The 17,861-nt window shown below is 39.0% G+C and overlaps 1 long non-coding RNA gene across 1 annotated transcript in view; it reads left to right on the forward strand.

Annotated features, from left to right (window-relative positions):
• LOC141522252 (uncharacterized) overlaps positions 1 to 17,533 on the forward strand; it is a 29,941-nt gene extending 12,408 nt beyond the window's left edge. The window contains exon 4 of the long non-coding RNA XR_012478169.1: positions 17,458 to 17,533. This is a non-coding gene — a long non-coding RNA (uncharacterized LOC141522252). The remainder of the gene's footprint in view (positions 1 to 17,457) is intronic.
• Positions 17,534 to 17,861: the final 328 nt, after the last annotated feature.

Below are 17,861 nucleotides of genomic sequence, written 5' to 3' on the forward strand. Positions count from 1 at the left end.
TATAAGGTAGATTCAGACCCAAGTCATGCCAATGTTGGAAGCCAAGATTCTGGGCTGGATGCTGTTGCTAGTCTATCAGGGAAACCCTGAGAAGCCAGAATGCCTGGGAAGCTTTGAACATGGACCCAATCCTCCTTTCCTTCCCCAGGAACAGAGCTGGTGGTATTGAGGTTTACGTCTGACTCTTCGACCCTGTGAACCAACTGTCCATGGGATTTTCTTGACAAAGTTACTGGAATGGTTTGCCATTTCCTTCCCTAGTGGATCCAATGGATCACTTTGTCAAGCAATCAGAGGTTAAATGACTTGCTAGGTTCACACAGCTAGGAAGTGTCTGAGACTGGAAACTTGGGTTTCCCTGACACCAGGTTTATGCTCTATCCACTGAACTACCAGCTGCCTTTTGAGATGGTGGTGGGGTAGGGGTGTGGATTGTCCCCTACCCAGGTCTTGGGGAGAGAATTTTATGTTTGTTCTTGTTTTAGCTTTTAAATATTTATTTGTAAAAGCCAAATTGACTATTTAAATGTAACTGGAGTGTAAGGGACCACCTCAAATTAGAGATTAACAATTGAGGGGAGCTGGAGCCAATAGCAGAAATTAGATGCTCCTCAAATGCTTTTAAAAGTTCTGGAGGACCCTGGGATTGGAATGAAATGTGACATAACTGACCTTCAGTCAGTGGGGCTCAGGATAGACTTTGGTACATAATCTATCAATCAATAAACATTTATTAAACACCTTTTATATACCATAGACAGGAGTGAAACAAGACTTGAGTGAGTTTCTAAGCTGATGGAAATAATATATAATCATAGAGGTGTGAGGCTAGGTTCAGGATTTGGGCTGTGATTTCATTGACCTAAGGAACTCCCTCTACCAATGCAGGGTCACACTTCCTCTAAATCTTATAGTATTGCAGGATTGTTTAGAGAACTTATATGATTTTCCAGGGTAACCTAGTCAGTATGGGTCAAAGAGAAGGCTTGAATCTAGGTCTTTTTGACTTTAAGTCCAGTTCTCTATCCACCATCCCACACTGTCTCTCCATTTATAGTAATGAACAAAACATAAACAATAACAACAAAAAAAAACACAAGATGATGGATGTAGAAGAGGGAGGCACTAGCAGCTGATGAGATCAGGAAAGAACTCATGTAGAAGGAACAGAGCCTTGAATGAAATTAAGGAATCTAAAGTGGTAAGGAGGTAGTATATTCCAGATACTGGGTCCAGTCAGAGCAAAAGTACAAAAATGAGAGATGAGAGATGGGGGTCGTGGGTAGGAGAAAAAAGATTGCAGTTGGTTTTCTCTCATTGTGTATGGAGGAGAATACTGTGTAGCAAAACTGGAAAGGTAGGTTGGAACCAAGTCATGAGAAGTTTCATTAATACTTCGATGTAACATCAACTCAAATCAATTCACTTCAACAAATATTTATTAAATATCTACTGTATTCAAGGTACTGAATTGGGTTCTGGTGATGCAGAAGTAAAGAAAATGCAATCATCCCTTCCCTGAAGGAGATTCCAGAATGCAGTCTGATGTGGAATATATATGACTATATACCTAGGTTAGCTACTGGTCTCATGTCTGGATTTTCATTCTTGTTTTAGTTGTATTAGTTGTGTAGTTGTATTACTGTCACATTCACTGATCTTCTACAGCTAGAAGATCAGAGTCTACATTTAGAATCATCATTGAACGGTGCATCTGTTTGATCCAGGACTCTGTTATTTGGTAGCTGTGTGATCATGGCTAAAGCACTTAACTTCTCTAGGGTTATGATTCTTCATCTGCAAAATGAAGATAACAATAACAGAACATAAGGCAACCCAGACTTCATCCAGTTCAAGTTTCTACAGAACAAGAAACTGAGACTAAGTGACTTGACCAAGATCACATAATCAGTGATAGAAATGGATTCAAATTCAAGTCCTGAAGTCCTGTGATCTCAAGTTCAGTGTTCTTCCATTGCATTATGTTCTGCTAATTGCATCAAACTCTAGAATGCTGCAGAAAATCCTAAATGAAATCTATAATTATTCAAAAGGGGAGGGAAGAAGGAAGAAAGGAAAGCATAGAGGAAAGAAGGGAAGGAAAAAAGGAGTGAGGAAGAGAGGGAGGAACAAAGGAAGAAGGGGAAAGAAGAAAAGTTGAAGAAAGGAAGGAAAGAGGAAAGAAGGAAAGAAAAAACCATTCACACAGGAAGCAAAGAAGCAAATGAATGAGAAGTGTCAATTGTCTAGTATAAACAGCAGTCAGAGCTGCTCCATCAAAAATACAAGTATTTTAAGTCAATGCCATGCATGGACAATAAGCTAGGCCTAGAACTGAAAAGGCAGAAAGTAGATGAGATTGCTTCAGAGAAAATATGCAGTGCTTTAATGACTTCAGGAACATGTATTATCAGAGATGGAAGGAAAGAAGGAAGGAAGAAAATAAAGAAGTAAAGAAGGAAGGGAGGAATGAAGTGAGGAAAGGAAGGAGGAGGGAAGGAAGAAAAAGTGGAAGGAAGGGAAGAAGAAAGAAAAGTAGGAATCTAGGAAGAAAGGATTGAAGGAAAGTAGGGGGAAGGAAATAAAGTAAACAAGGAGAGGAGAGAAGAAAAAACAAGGAAGGGGATGGAAAGAAGAAAAGAGTGAAGGAGGGAAAAGAGAGAAAGAGCAAAGAAAGAAAGAAAAAGAAAGGAGGCAGTGAGGAAGGAAAGGAGGGGGGTAGAGGAAAGGAGAAAGGGAGAAAAGGGAGAAGGAAGGGAGGAAGGAAAAAAGCTTTATTAAATGTCAGACACTGTACTAAACATCCCACAAACATTATCTAATCAGATTCTCACAACAATCCTATAATTAGGGAGCATCATTATCCCATTTTTTGCAGTTGAAGAAAACAAGGCAAAAGGATGAAATGACTAGCCTAAAGTCACATTACTAAGAAGTGTCTGAGGCACCTTTGAACCCAAGTCTTCTTGACTCCAGTCCCATAGCCCTGTTCTCTGGCACCGGCTGCTTCTGGGAGGGACTTTAGAGGCCTGAGCCAGAATTCTGACTCTTTTTTTTTAAGGTTTTTGCAAGGCAAATAGGGTTGAGTGACTTGCCCAAGGCCACACAGCTGGGTAATTATTAAGTGTCTGAGGTTGGATTTGAACCCAGGTACTCCTGACTCCAGGGCCGGTGCTTTATCCACTACGCCACCTAGCTGTCCCTCTGACTCTTAAAATTCTGAGCAAGAGGTCATTTTGCCATCTTCCACTGGATTCTTCAAATGAAACAAAATATGCCATTTTGAATAATGCCAACTATTAGGAAGTTATTTCCCTACCTCCTCCTACATTGAACCTAATTCTGAAACTTCTTTTTTAGTGGGACCAAGAAGAATAAGTGGGATCTCTCTTTTTAATAGCCCTTTAAATCTTTAAAGACAGCTACCATCTGTTCTTGGGTTCAACACCCCTAATTTCTTCAACACATCCTTAGTTGGTGTAATCTTGAGGCCTTCCATTATCCTGGTTGCCTCCCTGGACATCCTCTCCAATTTATCAATATCCTTTCTATAACATGGCAAGCATATACTACCCCAGTACAGTGGCACTACTGTCCCTGCTTTGTTTCAAATACTGGATAAATTAATGTGATTTAGGATTGAATTAGATTTTTGTATCTGCCATGTCATTCTGTGGATTCACATTGAGCTTGCAAACCACCAAGACTCCCAGATCTTTTTTTTTGGCAAATGACTAAAACCACTAGGTCTTTTTCTCATGAATTGCTAGCTAGCCACACATCGCATTTGAGAGTAATACATCACTGTATGGCCAAATGAGATAATATTTGTAAAGTAGTTTGCAAACCTTAAAGTGCTATATAAATGCAATCTATTATAATTAACTGTTATCATCATGAATTCAACTGGTCTGGTCTTTGAACAATAGGCTTACAATCCATCTCTGAACCCTTGTTCCCCCTTTCTACCCTGGGGGAACTTTTTACACCATGACAAGACATCAGGATAAGACAATTCCGAAGTTGTTCATCTGTAAAACAGGAAAGGAAAACAAGGAAATAAGCATTAATTAAGCACCTACTATATGCCAGATGCTATGCTAAGGGCTTTACAAATATGATTTCATTTGATCTTTACAACAACTCTAGGAGAGAGGTGTTATTATTATGCCTATTATTTAGAAGTGAAGAAACTGAGGCCAATAAAGATTGAATGATTTGTTTATGGTCACATCCTAGTAGGTATCTTAGGTAGGGTCTGAATTCAGACCTTTCTGTCTTAAGGCCCAGTTCTCTACTTAATGAACCACATGGTTGCATCAAAATGAGGAAATAAAACTTATAATACCTACCAAACAAAGTCATTGGGTGGAAAGTGCTTTGCAAACTTTAAAGAATTACAAGGCAGGTGAATTATTCTTATTATTCTATTCTCTACAGCAAGGGGAAGTATGGTGTAGAGGGTACAAAACTAGGTGTGAAGCTAATAGTTCTGGCTTCAAAGCCCACCTTTGACAAATACTGTCTGTGACTATGGGAAAACTGCTTAGTCTTTCACTGTTCTAGGCCACTATCTGTCTAGTTTTTTTGGGTTTTTTTTTGTTTTTTTAGAAAGATGTAGACCTCCATTACTAGTGGGAGTTTTCTTTCCCAGGTCTTCCATGTATCAATGAAATCAGTCCTTAGAGTAAGTCTATTTCTTCTCCTCCCTTTTCCCCTCCCCCAAATCATCAAGGACCACAGAAGAGATGTGTAGGCGGAGTAGTCTGCCATTCATTGGTGGTTTTAGGGTTAATTAGGCTGTTTCTTCTACTTTGAGTCTGGGGGCAAAGGATGAGAGATGGGAACATGGAAGCCTCAGAATATGCTTAATTGACAAAGCTGGGATTTCCAGGGTGTTGTGAGCAGTTGATAATGTAATAGATGATAATGAGGCCTAAAATTATCTCTCGAGCAGCCTTTCCTCCCTTCCTCCCACCCCCCAGGTGTGGGGAACCACAGGAAACAATGTCTGGGAAAGATGTAGTGGGTGGTATTGACTTCCTGGGCAGTAGGTGCTATCAGTGGGATCTAAGAGAGAGACTGAATATTGTAGTCTGGAGCCACATATCTGGGAGGGAAAGAAGGTGATAGAGTTGGCAAAATGGTGACAGGGTTTGTCTTCAGTGCCCTCCCCTTTCCATCGTCCCCTATTCTTGATCTCCTCAGCATTCAGCTTTGGCTTCTTTTGCCTTTCTCTCCCTCTCCCCCTCCACCACTTCCCATCTAACTCTCAGCTAGTCATCAATTTGTCTTTCTTAAAACCTGATAACAGCTTATAGGGTGTTACCCCTTCAGGGTTATTTATACTTTAAAAACTAATCATGAAGAATGAAAATCCCCAAAGGAATGACTTTTTAATGAAAGAAAGTCACATAGCACTATGATGCTGCTGGAGGAGGGGAGTGAAGATATTGTGGAACAGGGTTGGGGAGGGCATCTTTCAACTTATACTGAGTAGGCGACTGCCTATTTCACCTACTTACAAGGTCAGGCCTGGTAGAGTGAGATTGGGCTATCAAATCACACACTTTGGTTCAAATAATTGATACTCATGTCTAATGAGGGCAGAACAAGAGCTGGATTCCGACCTAGTGCTTAGCACAATATACCTGTAACATAATAGATGACTAATATGTGTATATAATACTAATGACTAAAATAGGATCTATTTTATTAATCTATAATTATGAACAATAATGCTTATTGACTAATTTAGTCCATAGTAGGCCATAAAATAGCAACATGAGGAAGAAAAGGGAGCTTATCATTGGGGATCCCTGTCCAGCAGAGATCCTGGCATGACCCAGGGGAAAGAATGCCAGTTTGGGAGGTAGATGACCTAGGTTCAAATTTTTCCCAGAACACAGTGATATCATCTTGGACAAGTCACTTAATTTCCTTGGTTCCTCATCTATAAAATGAGAGCTGCATTAGGTCAGTCAGTCAATAAACATTTATAAAGCACCTCCTATGTACCACTGTGCTACAGATAGCAATGCACATATGGAAAAGAAAGACAAGCCCTGCCTTCAAGGAATTTACAATCAAGAGGCAGAGTCAAGATGGCAGGGACTTGGTCTGAGTTCTCCCCCAAATCCCTCCAAATCCCTTTAAATAATGATCCTAAACAAATTTTAAAGTGGCAGAACCCACAAAAATATTGAGTAAAACAATTTTCCAGCCCAGCACAACTTAGGAGATTGACAGGAAAGGTTTCTTGCACCAGGGTCATAGAGGAACATAGTCCAACACAGACTGTGCTCCAAGGCTCCCTTAACAAACTAGGAGCAGACCTCAAGGGTCACAAAATCAGTGACAACAGTGGCAGTTTCCAGACCTCTCAATCATCAGATACTAAAGGGATTGGATGAGTTTCTTCTGATAGCCTCATTCATATTCTTTGACCACATCAATTGGGGAATGGTAACTATAGGTATGTAAATATGGTGTTGAACAAGATAAAAACTTGCATTTTTGGAAGGTCTTGGTGAAGGGTGGACTGGAATGAAGAAAAACTGAGGGCAGGGAGAATAGTTAGTAGGCTATTGCAATAATGCAGGTATGAGATGATAAGGGCCTAAGCAAGGGTGTTGACTGAAGTATCAAAAGTGAGAGAACTGAATTTCTAGTAAGAAGATCTAGGTTTGAGTTCTAACTCTGCCATTTACCAGTGGTATGAACTTAACCTTACTGAGCCTCAGTTTCCTCATTTAAAAATAATGTAATCATACTTGAAATACCTAACTTTGAAGGTTAGTGTGAGGAAAACACATGGTAAACCTTAAAACACTGTCCATATCTGAGTTTCATTGGGAAAGATGGAAATATAAAGGAGAACCATTTTAGGGGGGAATTGAGAAGTCATTGTGTCTGATTTCGTGAAGGACAGCATAATTGACTTTGAAGGGGCGGCTAGGTGGCATAGTGGATAAAGCACGGGCCTCGGAGTCAGGAGTACCTGGGTTCAAATCTGTCTCAGACACTTAATAATTTACCTAGCTGTATGGCCTTGGGCAAGTCACTTAACCCCATTTGCCTTGCAAAAACCTAAAAAAAATTGACTTTGAAGTTATAAGTCTGGCTGTTTGGAAGCACAGATAGCAAGACTTGGGGAAAAAGAGCTGTTTTTTTCTATTTTTTCTTTTTTTGGGGGGGTAAAACCAAATCAAATGTTTGGTCTGGATATATTGAATGTAAAATGAAAGTAGGGTATATAGGTGGAGAAGTCAGAGTAGGAGATACAGATCTCAGCCAAAAAATGGTGAAGTTTTTTTTGAAGCAAAGATGCCAAATGAACCTACTGGATTGGTGTGAGAGGAGAACAGAGAATAGAGGATAAAACCTTAGGGGCCAACCCAATGTCTAATGGCTCTAGTGAGTCTGAGAGAGACCTTGGATGCCCTTGACCGTTCCATCTCCCCTGAACTCAGCAATTATTTTCTATGTTGAAAAGAAATTATTTTCTCTATACATGCTGTGGTAGGCAGGAGACTAGGCTCCTAAAATCAACAAATATGTATCAAACATTTCTTGTAACATTTAAGAAACAAGTCCTCAAAGAGCTGTAAATAGAAAACAACCCAGCTCCTATCCTCAAGGAACTTACCATCTATTTAATTATAAACGTGAATATTCATCATACCAGGAGAGTAGGGTCTAGCCCTCTTCACCAGAGAAGGTCTTCACTGTTGACTCTATATGAAGAGATTATACATGCATAAGAAAGAACTTCCTGACTTTGAAGATGGTGAAATGTTCTATGGATAGAATGAAAAATTGTGCTGATCTACAGTCTAATCATGCTTGAAATTCCCAAAAATATGAGAGAGAAGAGACAGCTTCATCCTCTCCCCTAGTCTCCTATTCTGATTTGTGAAAGGAATGAATGGATAGTTCTTGTTGTGGAAATGTATGGTGTCATAGTCTCTTTTGGGTATGTGTTTGTGTGTGTATCTGTGAGAGAGACAGACAAATAAAGAGACAGAGACAGAGAAAGGGCATTAGATGATCTATAAAGTTCTTTCTATCACCTCTAATTTGGCTATGAAACAAAAAGATAGATTAGGAAGTCTTCCACACTGATCTTTACAAAACACTCATCTCCAGGCAAGAAGAAAAGACACAGCTGATGAAATGGAGTCTATTGAAAAGAATGGAACTCTAAGAAACTTGAGAATATTTTTATGAACTGATGCATAGGGAAGAAAGCAGATCCAGGAGAACAAGATACAATGATGATAATTATGGAAATGAAAGAATCATGAAAAGACAGCCAAACTCAGATGAATTTCAATGACCAATCTTAGTCCCGTAGAACTGGTGATGAAACATTTTTTTTCCTTCCTCTTGACAGAGATGTGGAATACTATAGATATGGCTATTGCATTCATGAGGAGCCTTGGTCAATTTTTCAGTCTATTTTGCTTAAATGTCTCTCATTTTTTAAAACTATGGTTTTTATGGTGATAGATGCCTATCAGTAAGTGACTGTGATATAAAAACAAAAACCATAATAATCTCTTACATTTACATATTGCTTTAAGAATTACTTGATAAATGTTATCTGGATTTATTCTCACAAAAATCCCATTATTATCACTTCCATTTTTCAGATAGGAAACTGAAGCTGAAGTGAAATGACTTACCCAGAATCACATAGAAGACAAGATTTGAACTTAAGTCTTTTTGACCATGAGGCAACTAGATGACTCAGTGGATAGAGCTCTGGGTCTAGGATCAGGAAGACCAGGATTCAAATATGATTTCAGACACTTCCCAGCTGTGTGATCCTGGGAAAGCCACTTAATCCTGTTTGCCTCAGTTTTCATCTGTAAAAATGATCTGGAGAAGGAAATGACAAACCATTTCAGCATCTTTACCAAGAAAACTCCAAATGGAGTCACAAAGAGTTGAACGTGGTTGAAAAATAACTGAATTTCTTGATTATAGGTCCAGTACTTTCCTACATCACCTAGCTTCCTAGATTAGAATAGAATTCTAAATTGTAGCCAGATTAGGCAGCTCATTATTCTCTAAACATGGCAAGACTATTCCTGCCTCCTTGCCTTTGTTCCATTCTTCTCCTTCCTTTCCTTCCTTCCTCATCTTTAAATGTCTCCTAATTCTCCCTATTCAAATCATATCCAACTTTCAAGGTTCTCATCCAGTCTCACCTTTTCTGTGATGTCTTTTTCAGCCATTGTAGCCATTAATGACCTCACTCTCCAAATGCCTGCCATCAGATATTGTTCCCTGATACCTCTTGGAGGGCCCTTTAAGCTGCCCTTGGAGTTAGAAGACTTGAGTTATAGATGAGCAGAGTCATAGTTCTGGCAATGACTCCCTCTGTGAACATGATTTAACTTTAGAAGCCTCAGTTTCCTTATTTGTAAACTGATCTACTCACTGGCTAGTTATCTACTGGGATGCTCATGAAAGGATATACTGAAGTCTTCTTAATGATTTCTTTTGCCATATATGACTATACAATTTGTTTCAGGTATATGGAAGTACCTGGTATAGCACGTGGGCTAATACATTATATTTAATAAATACTTTTAAAATGGATGATCATTAGGACTACCTCAGTGTCTTTGTCTTCTCATGGAATTAGTTTCAGATGCCTGGACAGTCTTCTCAGTACTGTGAAGTTCTAAAAGTGTTACCTCTTCTTTCTGCAAACTGTACTATGTGGGTCTAATCCTGCTTTGCTCCAAATCCTTCAATAAGTTTCCATTACCTATCTATTGAAGTTCCAATTCCTTAGTTAGACATTCAAGGACTTTCAAAATCCGAATTTCCAGACTTGTCCCATTCTTGCATTTCACAAAGTCTATTCTTTGTGGCTATCTGTGGGTATATTTCCTGTCTTTATCTAGAATGCCCATTCACCTTTCCTCTCCCTTACCATACCTACATCTCCAGCTAAAGTGAGTCACCTCCCTCATCAAACTTTCCCTGATCACAACCCACTAGAAGTGATCTCTTGGTCTTCAGATGCTTCAGAGCACTTGGAAAATCTAAGTATATATTATGTTCTAGGAATGAAGGGAACAAGCATTTATTAATCACCTACTACTTGACACAATGCTAAGGGATTTTTTTAGGTTTTTTGTTTTTTTTTTGCAAGGCAAATGGGGTTAAGTAGCTTGCCCAAGGCCACACAGCTAGGTAATTATTAAGTGTCTGAGGTCAGATTTGAACTCAGGTACTCCTGACTCCACGGCTGGCGTTCTATCCACTGCACCACTTGGCTGCCCCATATGCTAAGGGTTTTTGACAAATATTTCATTTGATCCTCATAAAAACCCTAGAAGATTTTATCCCCATTTTATAGTTATGGAAACTGAGGCAGGCAAAGGCGAAGTGACTTATCTAAGGTCACACAGATAGTAAGTATCTGAGGCAAGATGCATTCCCGTGTCTTCCTGACTCCTATTCCATAATCTATTATTGCTACAGTTAGGTCCTGATCAGTATGAATAATGAATTCCACGAAATGGTCACATTATTCGAATTCAAGCTGCGTATTTCCACTGGGCTGGAACTAATAGCCATATTTTCTATACTTACAACTTCAAATAGTGTCAATTTGAATACATGAAAGACTGCTTCTCAGGATTCATTATCCTCATTCATCAGGACCCAGCTGTATATATACTATTAGGTAATGTTTGCTCCTAACTAGCAGACATTGGCAGAAACTTTTCTTTCTTGTCCACCTTGTGTTCCTAACTAGGGTCAGATCTTACTTAGGTAAAGGGCTGACTCTTCCACATCTCATAGGCAGCTCCAAATCATATTAGGACCCCAGTCCATGTTGGGGCCAAGTGGGTACCCCTTTGTTTTACCCTCCCCTTTTCCCAGTGCTCCCTTTCCCTTTACCACAATTTGCCAGACACTGAATGCTTTCATCCTTATCACTGTAACAAGAAACCCAGAATCTTTATTACAAAGTAATAAATTTTTCTACTTGCCACTTTCTAATGGTGGTGAGTTACTTCTGTAGGACAGAAGTCCCAATGCATCCTAAGAAATCCTGGGATGTGGATTTTGTCTTATAATGAAAACTTTAAGAATTTCTAACCTTTCAATCTTCCCTGTAGCTGAGTTCTCCTATTCCACAATATCATACTTTAGAGCTGAAAGGGACCTTAAGGGTCATTTAGTCCAACCCCCCCTCCCATTTTACAGATAGGGATACGAGGCCTAAAGAGGTTACTTGATTTATGAAGAGTCACATAGTACATGCAGATTTTTCCCAGATCCTCTGACTCTAAACCTAGTGCTCCTATCATTGCATCATTCTGTCTTTTTGTTATCTTTCCCAATTAAATTATGAACTCCTTGAGAGCAGGGACTATTTTTCTTTTTTTGTAATTCCCAGCATTCAGAACAGTTCTTGATATAAGTGCTTAATAAATTCTTTTTCATTTATTTACTTATTCATTCACCAGGGAAATCCTTGATCAGTTTGATAAGGTCCTAAATTGACTTGATGAAGTTACAGGGCATGAGCCTTTATTTGGAGGGATCTGAGGGCCACCTCCCTGTGGAGGAGGGGAGTGCCCATGGTGCCTTGCTGAGAAGAATTACTGATTGGCTTTCAGAGTCTAGGTTGGCCTGATTGTTTGGCTGAGACTCAGGAGTACAAACTCCCTGTCAAAGGAGCTCTTCACATCATTGTCCACAAAAGCCTGATGACTTTTTAAATTCCCTTTTCAATTATTCACTTAATTCTTGCTTCCCAAGTATTATAGGGTAGGGGGTGAGAGCTCTTCTGTTCCTCCTCCCAGGAGCAGTCAATACATCTTGTGACTTGTGTCAGGATGGAATGACAGAAGTTTATGTGTTTACACTAAGCATGAGAGATGAGTGACTCAAAAGTGGACTTTGCCCAGCCCAGGAAATAGCGGCTACCTGGTTGGTGACATAGTTCCTGTAGGAATCAATATGTATATACCCATTCATCCTAAAAGAGGAGTTTGTGGGCCTTGGCACCCTCCTTTATGAAGGCCAAGGGCTGGATTTTATTTCCTTTACAATTCGACCTCAGAATCTAGCCTTCTAGCCAGAGATTTCCTAGGTCTCATCAGTTTTGTGGGCTATCTTGTGGCTAACTCTAAGTTTGAGACACCCCAAGTTTGAAAGTTTAGGAAGTAGACCTTATAGAAAGCAGGGAATTTGTTTCTAGGAGAAAGAAAAGTAGAGTTTACATAGTTTCTGAGCAGAATCCTATTAGAGAGTTGAATTACAGTTCAAGACCAATGGGAAGGGGATGGCTTTCTCAGATGCCACTAAAGTATGTTTACCTTCCAGGAAGCATCTGAATCACACTGTGACACTAGGACTCTTGGGGGTACTAGACAGAGCACTGTGATAAAGATGCAGCAATCATAATGTTAAAGGATTGGCCTTCTAGTAATCCCAAGTTCATTTGTTTGACAGGGAACTGACATACTATTTAGGGCTGTAAGTGTTTTCTATATATAGCTATGGGCTCTTGTGAGTCCTTTGCCACATTTTTTTTGTGTAGGGAAGTAAAGGCTGTCCTATGTTGAAAGTGCACTTGCTACCCTGAGTATTTGTATGGTTAATAGGGACCCTATTAGGGATGCAAACTAAATGTAAATTATATTTTGGAGAGTTCCTAGAATAAATCCAGATAGGGAAATTGGACCAAAGAGATATAGTGTGACAATTTTTGTGGTTCTAGTTCTCAAGATTTTTTTTGTAGGTTTTTCAAGGCAAATGGGGTTAAGTGGCTCGCCCAAGGCCACACAGCTAGGTAATTATTAAGTGTCTGAGACCGGATTTGAACCCAGGTACTGGTGCTTTATCCACTATGCCACCTAGCCACCCCTTAGTTCTCAAGATTTTATGAACCCCAAATCTTTGGGGGAACCTGGGTTATTCCTAGTGGGTGCTTAATAACACTTTGTTGAGTCAGTGTGGAGTGGTAGATAGAGCCCTGGGTTTAATGTCAGAAATATGTCTATTTAACTCCCACTTTAGATACTTACTGGCTGTATGAATCTGGGCAAGACCCTTAAGCTCCCTCTGCCTCAGTTTTCTCTTCTATTAAAAAGAAGGTTGGACTCAGTGGTATCTTTAAGCACTAAATCTATGTCCTGTAAATTAAATTGTATCTCTCTTTCAGCAATTACATTTCATATAGCTAGCAAATTATAATTCTATCCTCTCTGTGAAGGCAGGACACATCTCCATCCCTTTGGTCAAGGACTAAGGTTGAGACTCTTCCTTCCCCTTCCATGAAAAGTTCAAACAGGCAAGGTTCCTGCCACTTCCTGCTAACAGGGTCTCAGGCCAGGGCCTCTGTCCCAGAATATTCTCTGAAGCCTTCTTTCCTTCCTCCATTTCTTTTATCTCTCATTTTTTCCTAGATATTTTTCATCTTCTAAGTTCCCTTAGTGGGATAGACAAAAGCAAATTTGGAGGCAAGGTAGAGTTTTAGCCCTTAAATCACATGTTGGGCAAAATAATCAAAGAATCTTCCAAAATTTGTCAACGCTGGCGTGCTGGGCCTGGCTGCTCAGTAATGACTTACACTTGATGACAGATCTCGAGAAAACGCGTTTTGGAAGCAATCAGTATATGCTGAATAGGATTCCATTTTACAAGCATTTTATCTACTCTTAAGGACACGGGAGATGAGGAAAACAGATAAGCCTCTCTATTAATATTGATTAGACCATTATATATTTGAAAAAGAGATTTTAGTCAGAGATGATTGCATCTCACCAGAGCAGACTTCCTCCTCCAATCGTTTAATCTGCTGCTTGGAGGTTGTGGGGAGGGAGGCAGGGATGATGGTGCTTTGGGCAGATGGAGAGGAGAGACAGCTCATACAAGACAACTTAAAGGGGGAGGGACATGGGGGGCACTTGAATGTTCTCTTTCAGTTCTCCAAGGATTACCAGCTGGCAAAAAATTGTTTCCCATTGTTCTAAAGAGGAGAAGCAGGATGGAATTAGTTCAACTTTAAGGAGGACTGTTTGCTGTTTGAGGCCAGAAGAAGCATAGAAGCATCTTTTTTTTTTTCTGCCCGGAAAGCTTTAAGAATAAAATAAGAAGTCTGCTTTGAGTAGGGGAAACCCAGCTCTGTTTGGTGGTTAGGAGATGAGCTGAGCAACTGGAATAGCCTGTTCCTTGTTTAAGGCCCTGATTACACAGGAGAGAGAAGCTCCCTAGTTCTGGGTGAAAACCCAAGGGACCATAGAATTATATAGAAGGTCATGGGTTTATATAATCTAATGGGGCAATAATATACAAATAATACAAAGCAAGCAATATAGAGGATAATAATTAAATACATGAAATATATAAGAAATAATTAAAAGATGGAACATACTAGAATTAAGAAGGGTAGGATAGGCCCAAGATTCATCCAGTTTTCATTTGGCACCTAGATTTAGAGCTGGAAACGACCTTAGAGGTCATTGAGCTTTACAGATAAGGAAACAGACCCAAAGAGGTTAAGCAATTTGTTACATAGACAATGAATAGCAAAGTTGGGATTTGAATCCAGTTCCCATGTCTTTTCCCACTCTACAACTCTGCTTTTTTTGTAGTTTAATAGTGAAGCCAGCTCTAGAAATCAGGTCTCTTGATGGTTCATTTAAGTAATCACAAACCTTGATATGTTTCCATGAAGGTCTTATTCTTCCATAATTAGGGAATTTGGAGGATGGAAAGGATTGTGAAAGGTTCTTGATCTTTTATTTACACATCTTCCACTCAGATAAAGAGGCAGGGGAAGGAAGGAAGCCAAGAAATCCCAGAATTACTCTTTTCTTCCTTCTGCTAGTGCTGCCCAACTGGGGAGACATGAGATCATAGACTTAGAACTGAGAGGCCATCTCATCTGAAAGTCTCTTAACCCAAATCACACAGAAGAGTCTCATCTAGATTTAAACTTAGCCCTACAGATTCCAAATCCTGCCCTTTCCCCCACAGAACAACACACCTATCTAATTAGTGTCTGACTTGATTCAAAAGTTAAAGATGGGGACTGGACCAGTAATTTTACTGGCTTGGGGAACTCCTAGGTGAGAAAACTGTCCCTATTAATGCAGGTCACCATTCTCTGCCTGGAACCCTAAAAGATTAAGTGACAACCAGTATATATTAGGAATAGGGCATATACTCAGCCCTTCTTGGATTTGAGGATATCATTTATTGACTGATTATTTGTTTGTTTTTTTTACCAAAGTCATCTAAACTCACATCTTTGTAGAAGTTGGCTCTATAGTAGACAGAATCTATAAAGTGTTCATTCAATGCCTAGGCTGTCCACAGTGCTGAAAGAGAGAGGAGGGGGAAGGCTGCAGTAGTATCAAGCAGGTTGCTAGCCCTTCAAGTTGCTTACAATGAAGTAGACATTACAGTACAACACAATACAACACAATGCAGTGCAATACATTACAACAAAATGCAATGTAACAAAATACAATAAAATATAAGATAGAACATAATATTACAACACAATACAATGGAATACATTACAATATAATACAATGCATTAAAATATAGCATAATGCAATGCAATACATTATAGTACAACACAGTACAATGAAATGCAATGCAGTACAGTACAACCCACAATTTATTAAGCTCCTATTTTGTGCCAGTCCCTCTGTTAAGAAATGAGAATAAAAAGAGGTAGAAAGAGAAATCCCATTCAAAGTAACCTCAGACAAAATAAATACCTGGAGTCTACCTGCCAAGGCAGACTCAAAAACTTGTTGAAAACAATTAAAAAACTCTCAGATTTAAATAACTAGACAAACATCAACTGTTCATGGATAGGTCGAGCTAATATAATAAAATGACAATTCTACCAAAACTAAACTACTTGTTTAGCACCCCACCAATCAAAATTCCAAAAAATTACTTTAATGAGTTAGAAAAATTGTAAGTAAATTCATATGGAGAAATAAAAGTCAAGAATTTCCAGAGATTCATTGAAAAAAAGTGCAAAAGATGGTGGCTTAGCATTACCAGATCTAAAATTATATTATAAAGCATTGGTCCTCAAAACTCTCTGGTATTGGCTAAGAAATAGAGTCATGGATCAGTAGAATAGATTAGGTACAATAGCAGGAAATGATTATAGTAATCTGCTGTTTGATAAACCCAAAGAGTCCAGCTACTGGGATAAAAACTCTCTCTTCGATAAAAACTGTTGCCCAGGAAAATTGGAAGTTATTATGGAAGAAGCTTAGATTAGACCAACACCTCAAACCCTATACCAAGATAAGATCCAAATGGATACAGGATTTAGACATAAAAAACAATATTATAAGCAAACTGGAAGGTCAAGGAGTAGTTTACCTGTCAGATTTATGGAAAGGAAGAGATAGAGAACATCATTCAAAACAAACTAGATAATTTTGATTACATTAAATTAAAAAGTTTTTGCACAGACAAAACCACTATAACCAAGATCAAAAGAAATGTAGTAAATTGGGAAACAATTTTTGCAACTAGTATGTCTGACAAAGGGACTCATTTCTAAAATATACAGAGAACTGAGTCAAATTTTCAAAAGAACAAGCCATTCCCCAATTGACAAATTGTCAAAGGATGGGCAAAGGCAATTTACAGATGAGGAAATCAAAGCAATCCATAGTCATATGAAAAATTGCTCTAAATCATTACTTATTTGAGAAATGCAAATTAAAGCATCTCTGAGATACTACTTCATACCTCTCAGACTGGCCAATGTGACCAGAAAGGACAACGATCAATGTTGGAAGGGATGTTGGAAATCTGGGACACTAATACATTGTTGGTGGAACTGTGACCTCATCCAACCTTTCTGGAGAGCAATTTGGGATTATGCCCAAAGGGCAACAAAAACGTCCATACCCTTTGATCCAGCAATACCACTACTGGGTCTATACCCTGAAGAGATGATGAAAAAGGGTAAAAACATCACTTGTACAAAAATATTTATAGCAGCTCTGTTTGTGGTGGCAAAAAATTGGAAATTATGTGAATGTCCTTCAATTGGGGAATGGCTTAACAAACTGTGGTTATGTATATCATGGAACACTAGTGTTCTATTAGAAACCAGGAGGGATGGAAATTCAGGGAAGCCTGGAAGGATTTGCATGAACTGATGCTGAGCAAGATGAGCAGAACCAGAAGAACATTGTATACCCTAACAGCAACATGGGGGTGATGATCAACCCTGATGGACTTGCTCATCCCTTCAGTGCAACAACCAGGGACAATTTTGAGCTATCTGCAATGGAGAATACCATCTGTATCCAGAGAAAGAATTTGAGAAACGACTTTGAACAAAGACCAAAGACTATTACCATCAAATTAGGAAAAAAAACATTATATTAAGTAATTTTACTATCTCACACTTTGTTTTTCTTCCTTAAGGATATGATTTCTTTGTCATCACGTTCAACTGAGATCAATGTATAACATGGAACCAATGTAAAGACTAACAGAATGCCTCCTGTGGGGGTGGGGGGAAGGAAGCAAGAATGGGGGGAAAATTGTAAAACTCAAAATAAATAAAATCTTTCCTTAAATAAAAAAATGAGAATAAAAATAATAAAAAAAAAGACTGTCCTTTCCTGCAAAAAACCTTACAGTTTAACTGGGGAAGACAACATGAATAAGGAAACTGAAAGATAGGTGGCGGGAAAGATAAGCAGTTCAATGCATGATGCTGTTGGGGTGAATCTAAGGGATCCAGCTGGAAGGAATTGGCCAGGCTTCTGAGTCCTCTTAGAATTGATACTTTGGGAGGAGTTTTTGGCACTGTGTTGCTACTCTCC

This window comes from Macrotis lagotis, chromosome 1 (assembly GCF_037893015.1).
Source record: "Macrotis lagotis isolate mMagLag1 chromosome 1, bilby.v1.9.chrom.fasta, whole genome shotgun sequence".
Taxonomy (NCBI): domain Eukaryota; kingdom Metazoa; phylum Chordata; class Mammalia; order Peramelemorphia; family Peramelidae; genus Macrotis; species Macrotis lagotis.